Genomic DNA, 14,049 nt, shown 5'->3' on the forward strand with positions numbered 1-14,049 from the left:
AATGTGGTTATGATGGTGGTGGTGATGATGATGATGGTGGTGATGATGATGATGATGACGATGATGATGATGATAATGATGATGATGATGATGATGATGATGATGATGATGATGATGATGATGATGATGATGATGATGATGATGATGATGATGATAATGATGATGATGAAGATCATGAGGACGATGATCATGATGATGATGATGATGATAGTCTAAAGGCCTTAGAATCAAAGACAATTATTAAATAACGAACGAACGAACGAACGAAGTAACGAACCAACCAACGAATGAACCAACGAACAAACCAAAGGACAAAAAACGGACGGACGGACGGGCGAACGAACAAACAAATAATAAATAATTAAAAACATAAATCATTAAATAAATAAAAATGAATGAGTGAATGAATGAATGAGTGAATGGGTTAGTGAATAAATGAATAAATTAATAAATGCAAAAAATGAATACAAAAATCAATGAATAAATGAATACATTAGTAAATGAATAAATGAATAAATGAATTAATGAATGAAAGAAAGAAAGAAAGAACGTGCGAACGAAAGAACAAACCAATGAACAAATGCACGAACGCACAAAAACGCACGAACGAACGAAAAAACGAACGGACGGACGGACTGAATAAATGAATAAATAAATGAATGAACGAACGAACAAACAAACAAACGAACAAACGAACCAACGAACAAACTAACAAAAGAACGAATGAGCGAAAGAGCGAACGAGCGAACGAGCGAACGAAAAGAACAAACCGAAGAACGAACAAACAAATCAATGAACAAACGCACGAACTCACAAACGAACGCACGAACGAACGAGCGAACAAACGGACGGACGGATGAATGGATGAATAAATGAATAAATAGATAAATAGATAAATGAATAAATGAAAACAAACGAATCCCTAGTGTTTTCAAAATTATTAATCTATCGTACATTTGTCATGAATGACAAATAAACCACGCGGCAACAAGATTCAATTCAGTATTTATTATATTCAATCTCAAAATGTTCCGAATTCCTTAAATAAAATAAATATTTATAACCAATATTTAAATTCTTTATTGAGTTCAAGACCTAAATATGCATTTTCTTGCATTATTATTTTAATAAATAATCGAGAAGATCGCGATACCGTAGCCTATTCCGTTTTCCTTCTGTTTAGTTATAGAACTTTCAGCAAGGTTATCTATCGAAATGTTATGGCGTTAGCCTCTTACCCCATTCCAAATGGTATGATGGTAATACCATTGCCTGTCCGTACAACGTAATTCCGTTAACCTACGGCCTGTTGAACAGAACAACTCGAGTCGTATCGGGTGAGATACAACATTTTAAATAACTCTTTTGACCAGTAATTCTTTTCAGCTCAATTCAACAGTGAAAAATGCATCTTATATCACTTTAAACCAAGAAATAAGTTTATTACACTTTCGGGCGTAATTACAATTCAGGGCGACACGCGATTGTAATAATGTAATAACTTTATTACAATTGAGTTTGTATGAGAACACCTTTGTTGTCATTCATAGGTAGTATTACCTTATTAAGATACACTTGTACATACATGTATACACTATATTTCGCAATAATATGTGTTTGAAAATGCGATAAGATGCAATTTTACACCAAAAAATAAGTTTATTACACTTTCGGTCGTTATAACAATTCAGGTCGACAAGTAATTGTAATAATGTAATAACTTTATTACAATTGAGTTTGTATGTGAACACCTTTTTTTGTCATTATAGGTAGTATAACCTTATAAATATACATGTTTTATATACATGTATACACTATATTTTGCAATAATTTGTGTTTGAAAATGCGATCAGATGCACTTTTAAACCAAGAAATAAGTTGATTACACTTTCGGGCGTTATTACAATTCAGGTCGACACGCGAGTGTAATAATGTAATAACTTTATTACAATTGAGGTTGTATGAGAACACCTTTTTGTCATTCATAGGTCGTATTGCCCTATTAATATATATTTTATATCCATGTATGCATTATATTTGGAAATTATCTGTGTTTTAAAATTCGACAAGATGCAATTTTAAACCAAGAAATAAGTCTATTCCACTTTCAGGCGTTATTACAATTCAGGTCGACATGCGATTGTAATAATGTAATCACTTTATTACAATTGAGTTTGTATGAGAACACATGTTTTGTCATTCATAGGTCGAATTGCCTTATACAGATACATTTTCATATACATGTATACACTATATTGTGCAAAAAATGTGTTTGAAAATGCGATAAGATGCACTTTTAAACCAAGAAATAAGTTTATTACACTTTCGGGCGTTATTACAATTCAGGTCGACAAGCGATTGTAATAATGTAATAACTTTATTACAATTGAGTTTGTATGAGAACACCTTTTTGTCATTCATAGGTCGAATTACCTTATAAAGATACATGTTCATATACATGTATACACTATATTGTGCAAAAATATGTGCTTGAAAATGAAATAAGATGCACTTTTAAACCAAGAAATAAGTTTATTACACTTTCAAGCGTTATTACAATTCAGGTCGACGCGCGATTGTAATAATGTAATAACTTTGTTACAATTGAGTTTGTATGAGAACACCTTTTTGTCATTCATAGGTCGTATTGCCCTATTAATATATATTTTATATCCATGTATGCATTATATTTGGAAATAATCTGTGTTTTAAAATGCGACAAGATGCAATTTTAAACCAAGATTTTTTTATTATTTCGATTTCGGGCGTTATTACAATTCAGGTTGTCAAGCGATTGTAATAATGTAATAACTTTATTACAATTGAGGTTGTATGAGAACACCTTTTTGTTATTCATAGGTCGTATTGTCCTATTAATATATATTTTATATCCATGTATGCATTTTATTTTGCAACAATCTGTGTTTAGAAATGCGATCAGATGCAGTTTTAAACCAAGAAAAAAGTTTATTTCACTTTCGGGCTCTATTACAATTCAGGTTGTCACGCGATTGTAATAATGTAATAACTTTATTACAATTGAGGTTGTATGAGAACACCTTTTTGTCATTCATAGTTCGTATTGCCCTATTAATATATATTTTATATCCATGTATGCATTATATTTTGCAACAATCTGTGTTTGGAAATAAAATCAGATGCACTTTTAAACCAAGAAATAAGTTTTTTTACACTTTCGGGCTGATATAACAATTCAGGTCTACACGAGATTGTAATAATGTTATAACTTTATTGCAATTGAGGTTGTATGAGAACACCTTTTTGTCATTCATAGGTCGTATTGCCCTATTAATATGTTTATTATATCCACGTATGCATTATATTTGGAAATAATCTGTGTTTGGAAATGCGATCAGATGCAATTTTAAACCAAGAAAAAAGTTTATTACACTTTCGGTTGTTATTACAATTCAGGTTGTCACGCAATTGTAATAATGTAATAACTTTATTACAATTGAGGTTGTATGAGAACACCTTTTTTGTCATTCATAGGTCGTATTGCCATATTAATATATATTTTATATACATGTATGCATGATATTTGACAATAATCTGTGTTTGATGCGACCAGATGCAATTTTAAACCAAGAAATAAGTTTATTAAACTTTCGGGCGTTTTTACAATTCAGGTCGACAAGTAATTGTAATAAAGTTATAACTTTATTACAATTGAGTTTGCACGAGAACACATTTTTTGTCATTCATAGGTCGTATAACCTTATAAAGATACATTTTCATATACATGTATACACTATATTTTGCAAACATAGGTGCTTGAAAATGCGATAAGATGCACTTTTAACCCAAGAAATAAGTTTATTACACTTTCGGGCTGTTATAACAATTCAGGTCGACACGCGATTGTAATAATGTTATAACTTTGTTACAATTGAGGTTGTATGAGAACACCTTTTTGTCATTCATAGGTCGTTTTGCCCTATTAATAAATATTTTATATACATATATGCATTATATTTTGCTATATTCTGTGTTTGAAAATGCGATAAGATGCGATTTTAAACCAAAAGATAAGTTTATTACACTTTCGGGCCTTATTACAATTCAGGTCGACAAGCAGTTGTAATAATGTAATAACTTTATTACAACTGGTTTTGTATGAGAACACATTTTTTGTCATTCATAGGTCGTATTACCTAATTAAGATAAATTTTTATATACATATATACACTATATTTTGCAAACATATGTGCTTAAAAATGCGATAAGATGCAATTTTAAACCAAGAAATTTTAAAAAGTTTATTACACTTTCGGGCGTTTTTTTTCAATTCAGGTCGACACGCGATTGTAATAATGTAATAACTTTATTACAATTGAGTTTGTATGAGAACACCTTTTTGTCATTCATAATTCGTATTACCCTATTAATATATATATTATATCCATGTATGCATTAAATTTTGCAATAATCTGTGTTTGGAAATGTGATCAGATGCCATTTTAAAGCAATAAAAAAGTTTATTACACTTTCGGGCGTTATTACAATTCAGGTTGTCACGCAATTGTAATAATGTAATAAAGTTTATTACAATTCAGGTCGTTATTACACTTCAGGTTGTAACACAGCTAACATGCGTGCGGACTTTTGTCTTCGCCACCTGTGTCATATCGTGTGCAGTAATCGATGCAACATCCGAATATTTCAAATAGGTTAATTAAATTCAAAGTATATTACGTCAATGGACACTATTTGAAGGTCCAGTGCCGGTTTTATAACGAAAAATGATATTTTATAAATATGTATATTCTAAAACGAGTGGTTTCATCAAGAGAAATGGAAAAAAATATTAAAATACTAAAAACGATGATCTTGTTTTCCGTAAACCGCCCGGGTATTTCCGCCACCTATTTTGGCTGTGACGTCACATGCACTCAACGTGACGTTGCATGACACGGAAACTTGTCCATTGTTATTACCGATCGAAGCGTGAACACTTCGCGCTTTATGTCAACATTGACACTCAATATCGTGATATGTTAATAAAGTTATTTTTATACAAGTTTTATTAAAAACGTGTGCTTTTTCTGTGTGTCTTTTGCACGACAATCGTTATTCTACTGTCAGTGTGTGTTTTTTTCGGGTGCAACAAACGTGCGGAAAGGGAAACAAGGCACTGTTCGGTTTTGCCAAGGATGATGTTACTCGTAAGAAATGGATTAATAATATATTATACGCCTGTATGTATTAACGGCTAAGTTACAAAAAATAAATTACAGCCTTGCTCTTATTATTAAGAACAAATAGGTTTATCAATGGAACAGCGAAATACAAAATGACAAATACATTTTATTTGATAAATAAACAAACTAAGCTACAGACAAATAACCAACAAAGTATCAAAAATAACATTCTTGTTCTGATATTGAACTCAAATTAATTACTGTCTATTACACATATTATAAAAAGCCATTTTAAAATGGAATTGGAATGGTATTACTTAAAATAGTAATATTATTTACTAACATCATCCATTATGTTATATTGAAATATTCAGATAAATTGAGGAGGATTTGTGCATGGATTGTAATTATTAGTTCAATTTATTTATTTCATAAACAATAACAGCTTGGCATTCTCTGTAATGGGTATCCGAACAATCGCTCCCACAGACAATCGCTCGAACGCTAAGTTTGACAAGGCGGACGTAAGCTCTTAAATAATTTTGACACCACGGCCATTGTTTCATACAATTAGATGCGAAATGTTAAAACATAGTATACGCCGATCAAAGGTTAACACCTATAATTAGCCAGTTCTGTTCTTTGTTCTGTTCGGTTAACACCTATAATAAGCCGAAAATTAAATTTACTTTGTGCGTATTATCATAAATACAAGTTGAACAATATTTCAACTTCTCAAACGGTTTATATAAATAATAATAACAATGTAACGATCTCGAAGATCACTTTCATTTTTTACTCGAATGTCCAGTTTTTAATAGCCTCAGACAATAATATATACATAGACAATGATTGATTTCTAAGTTTCTTATGTTTCAAGAATTTCCATGGCTACCAGTCAAATTGACACCAGTTACCATTGTTGTGTATTAGTCCATACATAGTGTCATGGAGTTTATGGCTATTTGGCTGATGACATGTGACTTATCTGTGGATATATCACAGTTGATTATTTCAGACACAGCATGATTTTAGATAAGAGATTAGCCTAACCCCAATTATATCAACAAACAATCATAAAATGTATTACTATCAGACGAGTGGTTAGCTAACCAAGGGGTGCAGCTCAATGTCATATAAAAGTCCCACTCTGCCCACTTGGGCCTACACCATGCTATTGTTTTGATTATCATGTGATTCTAACGAAAGTTGTATTTATCAATGAATTAATATAATTGTTCACACTATAACTCTTTTATTATAGCTGGAAACAATGTTTTAAATTAAAATTCATGTCATTAGAAATACTAACATTCCTTCCCATTCAGAACCGGTGCAAGTATCCGCTCTATTTTTTTTATTATTAACCAGTGCTTTGTGTAACCAAGTCATATTCAACAAGCTTGTACTGTAGAATAACAATCAACAATTTATTTTTCCCCCGACATGTGCATGAAACACAGTTATGTATTTCTAATCCGTGTTCCCAATACGATGGTTATCTTGAGCATTGACAAAATAAACCTCGCTGTCCGAATCAAAATCATAAAAAATCTGACAAACTGTCGCTAAATTCTGACTCATACATGCACTGTTGAACGGAAAACTCATCATAATCTCTATTATATTCCATTTTCCATCAATTTTTTCTAACTAAAGTTTCGAGAGATAATACATCCGTTCGAGAGATAATTCATCCGAAGCTTTATAATGCCGGTTCGTTATTGAGTGCATGTGACGTCACTCCCGGTTTGAATGAAAATGGCGAGAACATCGGAATGTGTGAAAAATCCCTACTTTGTTCTATTCGTTCTCGCTTATAACACCGTATTTGAAATGAAGTGAGGTGCGAAATAGTTTAGATATGCACTAAATTCGATAAATAGTGGTGTTTTACGGGTTTTTAAAATCTCGGCACGTGAACTTTAAGCCTTTTATTTAAGAACGGTTTCCAGCATACAGTCCAGAGAATCATGCCACGAAAAGCGCTCATTCAGGCTGGTCAGTGCCAACCATATGTACAGTTACAGATATTGGCAAGATGCCGTTTAATGTGTGCTGCGGTCAGCATCCCAGCGTGATAAGGTAATTAAGGGGCCATACAAGTTGGCTGGTATGCCCAAACTTCACAGAATCTGAGGGGCATTGGTAATAGGTTCTTATGTTTGTAGTGAATACAACACTGTGCAGCTGTGTAATACTAGAAACGCAGAACATAAGTTTTAAGAAACATTCGCAATTGAAATAACTCGTTTAACTCGCGATTGAGTTATTCTTCGTTCTAATCGATTCAGTGACTAGTGCTCGTTCACTTATGCTAAATATTAATGTTAATCGCGCCCAATACACAAAACGAAGCACGACAGTGAACATAATTATGATCTCACTGTAATATCCTAAGTGCCATAAATTACAGTTTAATTTCAAGAAAAGAATACGAAAAAAAATGTTTTAAGCCTGTTGGCAACATGTTCCACTGAAACCCTCAAGTCATCCTCATCAGTGTCATACACACATAAAATAATTCAGGAAGAACATGGCAATTTCTCTTCCGTGCACACTGCCAAACAGAACATCCCTTATTTAAAATGAAAACATCACTCCATGCATAACATGTGTAGACACAATGCAAAAACGTGAACGACTGGCCTTGACATATGACATGTTCATAATGTATTTTATATCAATGTTTAATATATGAATTTATCAAATGTTAAATATAATTGCATCTTAAATTTTTGCTGTAAAAGTAAAAAAAGCAAAAAAACTTACATCGTTATAAATTCAATTAAAGAGCGATTCGTTGTGTGTTTAGACACAACATTATTTTCAAAACAGATTTAACAGATTCTAAACAAATGCAGCGGCTCACGGGCGTAGAAATAAATACAAAATATTGAAAAAGGGGGTGAGTGGTATGACAAACAGAAAAGCAGGTTACTGCCTGATCGGTGTATCAGGTTCGGAACGCATCGCCGTTCTTCTATTCTGAGCCTTGAATGGTATATACCAAACGATCGGGCAGTAACATATCTTATTCTATATATTTCGCATATAGTTAAATGTAAATCTAATGATTAGATTAAAGCACTAATGCTGAACAGTTGCGTATGAAATTTGTTTTCCCGTTTAGATTCACATCTGTTATATTTAATGCGCATAACTTATTATGTTATTATAGCAATATTTGATTTAGTGTAATAGAAAACAGCGTAGAAATGTATCTAACACAAGTACCTGTTTTCCTCGTTGTTCTAGACTATCAACTAATCATATATCAAACATCGTCATTACCTGTGCGCATAAGCATGGCAAACATATTAGAGTAATTCATTGGCGGGCAGACCAGTCATGTGTGCTTGTGTCAGAAAGGACAGTTAAAGGATAGCAAGTTAAATTCTTAACAATAGTAATGTATCCAAATACAATAACAAAATACTCAGCACGAACACGTTTCATTACTTTAATGACAAACGAGCGAGTTAAGTATAAGTAATAAAGAAAACAAAACATTTCACATCAAGTAATTGACATGACGCCTTATCTATGATCGCTCCGCCCACTTAATCACGTGGCTCAGCGGGTAGCAAACCTAGACAAGCTAACACCAAAATGGCTTCATGGCCTATATACTGCATGTAGATTAACGCGATATTCCGCATTATTCGCCATATGACACTTGTATAAGGGGTTTGTGTCATTTAGTTATTCTGCGAAATTCAATGCAAAAAAATATTCGTTTATAGAAAACATCAGCTAATTATAACGGGTTTTTCGGTACATGAATTACGCTCTCAAAATCTTGCGCGCTGACCGAAATCGAACCTGTGTATTTGACACGAAATAGCGCTTTAAACTGGGATTTCGGTGAAGTTTTACACGCTTTCTGACACCGAGTGTACCAAAATTCCACATGTTATTACGTATAAAAGTGATATCAATAATATTAAACATTGCTTATGTGACATTTATCAATCACTATAATTGAAAGTGCAAGACAGCACAACAAGTTTGGTCATTGTCATATATAAAGTAGCGCTGTATGAAGGGGAATTCAGTAAAGCAAGCTGTATCAGACGCTGGCGCAGGTACCGACTTCTCCCAAGTTCGGCATTTATTGGTTATATCAGTAATAATACATCTTATTATGTGGCATTTTTCGATTCGATTCTATTAAAATAGAAACATATAATCGTTTTCACTTGTTTCTGACACACACAAAGCTCGATTTATATCGGGGATTTCGTTAAAGTACGCAAAGTTGGTACCAATCTTCTCTATTATTCTACAAGAACACGTGATATAATTCATACTTAATAATGCGTAGTTATTTCTAACATAACATTTCCAGTTTTTTAAATAAATAAATGCTCCATAAGGGTGATCTCGGTAATTCTACACATTGAAGCTTCCACTTGCTCTTGTCAAGACCGCATTTCCGCGTTTGAAATGGTATATATTTAATTAATCTAACTTATGGATACCGAATGTCAGAGTTACATAAAACCTATTCACACCGTTTTTGCCTTATTTCATTTCCGCTTTTTTTAACAAATCAAACGAAACTCGTTGAAAAAAATGAGAACTAGGCATTTGATCTCAAAGGTGGATTAAAAGCGTTTATTGGTGACATCACATGTCTGCACATGTGTAGATACCGTTATTAATATAATATTTCACGTGTCACCTTCTAATAACATGTATAATGGCAATAAAGTGCATTACTATCAGAGTAATAAAACACAGCACAAATTAGGCTTCATGCTGGGTTTTATTTCTCTTTAAGTAAAGCAGATGAACCTCGCTTCTGTATATTAATGACCTAGTAACTGATACAACTATTTTTTTTAAACGTGAAATATTATGTGATAATCAGATCGATAATATAAACTATTTAACTCTTCTAGTATATCCGATAAAAATATATTATAATTGTCATTTACAGTGTTGACGTTCAGTTGTTCGTGGTGACGACCGCATGCATTTATACATCTCTTACACTTCTCAAGATCTCTTTTCGGCTTTGGAAACGATATAAATTAAATGTCACCAACTAATCTTTCAGGATATCGATTGTCCGAGTTACATATTCTCCATCGACACCGTTTAACCATTTTTAATTTACCTTTTTTAAGAGGAAAACAAAAGAAACTCGCTTAAGTAAAAGTGAACCTAAACAAAGCTTGTCTAGAAAATGGCGGACAGTTCGTTGCTAACTAACGCGCCCGATTAATCGATCGCTGATTGGTAGACCAGTTCTTAGATAAGAACTTGATTGACAGGCGGCGTCATGTCAATTGTTTCACTTCTCACAATGTGCCCGATATCTAGAATTGGCAAAAACTTGATAGTACACATGTCAGAATATATAGCACAGAATTTGGCGATGTTATCTGATATATTTCGTTTAACTAAATAAACCGTCTTTGAAACCAACAATCAACGCTGATATCGGCTGCATAAAGAAAGTCAATATTTAATACACAGCTATACACTAAAGAAAGTGTTTATGTGGACGTGTTGTTCATAATGGTTGCATCATGAGGTTTAAGTGCCAGCCGATTCCAACCACTATACACTTTACCGAAGTTTATATGAGTTTAAATACAGTGATTTTACTAAAGTCACAGTTAATATAATATTATGTTGTTCAACATAATATTATTCCTTACATAGTGTACTTGGTATGAACAATTTACAATTTACAATTTAAGACTTAGGCAAATAAATATTACTAAAATTATTTCGACATTATACACTTATGTCACGTCAATCAATACATGTATTTTTTTTTAATAAAGCGATGGTTTTACTTTGTTTCTATTACATTCAATACGAGAAAAATGATACGTAGTGTTTCTTTTATTACTAGAATTCATTACAATTATAAGAAAGACAATTCTTTAAGATCCGCTTTGTTGTACAATTTCTGAACCGTTTATCTAGGTTATTACTTAACATATCTTCCTAAATATTATTTCAATACGAGGCAAGTTAGCGAAAATTTACAGCAAATAAACCTAAAGGTTTGAAGTTCCTCTTCGTGCAGATGTATAACTTCGGAACGTAATTGTTGATGATCCGCGATGTATAGGCGTTACATTCAACAACGGTTTTCTACACCCAAACAGTCTGCACCGTTTTGTTAAATCACGGAAAGCACAGCGAAATTTAAATGATACAAAGTTATATATCACCGGATTTATCGCATGGTTAATGTAGAAACATATTCGAGCACTATAAATTAGAAGTAAAAACCTCTCGAGTCCGAGCCTTGCTATTGTTTCAAGAGCCGCAAACACCAGCCAAAGGCTCACAACTCTAAATGGTAGATGACACAGGAAAAATATCCCTACAATTGACGCGATATTATTCCAAACCTGTCTATGCCGCTTTATGCAGTCGTGCGTATCTATGTCCTGACGACAAGTATTTTGTAATAATATATGGTATATATGACAATTGATAGCAAATAACAAAAGCGCTGGAAGGACAAAGAAAACGCTGATCAGCGATATAACGTACGCCATAGACCAACTTCCAACAATTGACACGCGACACACCTGAAAAAAAAATGGTGGAATTTCAAGAAACACTTAAGCTTCTTAATTTATGTAACACGCGTAAGCCAGTACAAGTGTAATTGTTCTTGCCACACTCAAATCGCTACAATATCCCCCACCAACAGGTTTTACTAAGTAAACACTATACCGGTGATTTCACCATTTTACAGTACGATATTGTTAGAAGCTTCATTTTACAATCCATTTCATGAATCATATATAATTACGCTAAAACAAACTGGCACCATGAACTTTATACAAAGGGGCTTTTCCGATGTTATCATATGAACAGTCATGTAGTTACCGTAATAGGTGTTCCGTCATATAATGCAGCATCCATGAATTTCGTAATGAAGATATATGGAATGCACGACGCAACCGAGACAAACCAGATTCCCAACAGAATCCACCACACCGCTCTCATATTGTCGTCGACACTCTGGTCAATAAATGAAAAACATGTCACTGGTTAATGATTGGAGACGTATCAAATATACTATTGTGTAGCAGAATATTTGCGTATACTATATAGGATAATTTAGAAAGTTTTCCCTGAAAAATCTGAATGGATGTAAACGGTTTCGCATACAGAAAATTTGGCTAAAGTCATGAAAACTGACAAATAAGTTCTTACTTTGCTTACACAAGCACGAACACCATGCTGGAAGAAAAACACAAAGTGGTCTTAGAATAGATTAAAAGGTCTAATGAAAATTAACATCCCATTGTGTTAATCGATTGCAGAACAAACCGTTTTCTCCGAGCATGAATTCACTTAAATTTTAGTAATTGTGATTCAAATGTGTTTATACGGAGACAAAATTTCGGTCTAACTAGTTGTATCTCGAATCCTGCAGCTTACCTTAAGCGAATATCTAACAACTATGTACCGCTCGACGGTGATGCCAGTTATAGTCAACAAAGAAGCGTGGGCGACTGCATTCTCAAGGAATGGGACAAGCATGCCTGCAAACATACGACATGAATATTGAACGGTTCTTCATTGTATGTTGGTTTATTAAGATTTAAGGTCTCTAAATAACGTGCGTGTTTCAATATTCCGAAGTTTTAAGTGAAGTGATTAGATATAACCGAATATAGTTTACTTTTCATATTTAGCAAAATACACATCGACTAGATTTAACATAGATTGAGATGTTGTTCCAGTTATATGTTTTTATGTTCAATCATCCCGAAATTAGCTGTTCAAGTTATCAGGGATCGAACGGCAGGGAGGCCAGTGAGCAGCCGAGATTATATGGATTTTGAGTAGCGAAAATCAGATCCTGTTTTATAGTTCTCCATTCAATCAATCTATGCAACTTTACTTTTATTATTATATTTTATTCTCACTTTTTGCTGCCGCTGAATGCGCATTATTCGTCTAGGCGATTTATAAAACGTTGATTATCGATTAAAAAATAAAAAAATAATTTTCCTGACGGTTATTTATTATTAAAGGCTGCATCTTACAACGAAACAATTTTAAACGGCACGTAAAGGCATTGTCTGACTAAACATGTACATAAGGGGAAAACCTGACTTTCACAAATATATAAATTATTTTCAACTGACGATGACTGCCTCAACTAACAATCTTGTGTTTGATTAAGTATAATGTAACAAACAATAACACGGTGAAACTTAAAAGTAATTTTCCGTCAGCAGTATTGGTTATTTGTCCCATTAGAGAGACAATAATAAGGACTCATATTCTTTTAATCATCACTATACGCCGTTTAAACGAACACTTTGGTGCTTTTTATCTATTGAAATCAATTGAATGGTATACATTTGATAAGAGAGCGAATATCCAAAGGTCTACATGCATTTCTATATAATTAAACATTTTAGACGACACACCCTATGTTCATGTAAATGCCATATACATTTCATTTCATAGAATAAGTTTTGACGTCTTGAAATTTGTTGTTTTCTCACAGAAATATTAAGTGTTCAACATTAAATTATAAAAATAAGCATGTAGACAGATGCAAGTTAGTGTTCAAACGATTTGGTTACAAGTTATGAACTTCATATTTTTTGGACGGCGTTAACAACAAAATAGCTCATACAGTTGTCACCGCGTCATACTCCAAGATAACGCATTGCATGCTAACCCACATGCCCATCCGTATTATTTCTTGTTTCTACGCCCCTTTGTGTTCTGGGAAGTGTGTACAGAACGTGATTTAAGTCTGAGCTTGCTAGCCGATGATACGAAGGGATGACGGAAATTACAAAAAGCGAACACATGAGCAATCAGCGATGACATAAATATGAACATTTAAAGTATAACACCATCTGCCATGAACTTAAGCATT

This window comes from Dreissena polymorpha, chromosome 11 (genome assembly GCF_020536995.1).
Source record: "Dreissena polymorpha isolate Duluth1 chromosome 11, UMN_Dpol_1.0, whole genome shotgun sequence".
Classification (NCBI taxonomy): domain Eukaryota; kingdom Metazoa; phylum Mollusca; class Bivalvia; order Myida; family Dreissenidae; genus Dreissena; species Dreissena polymorpha.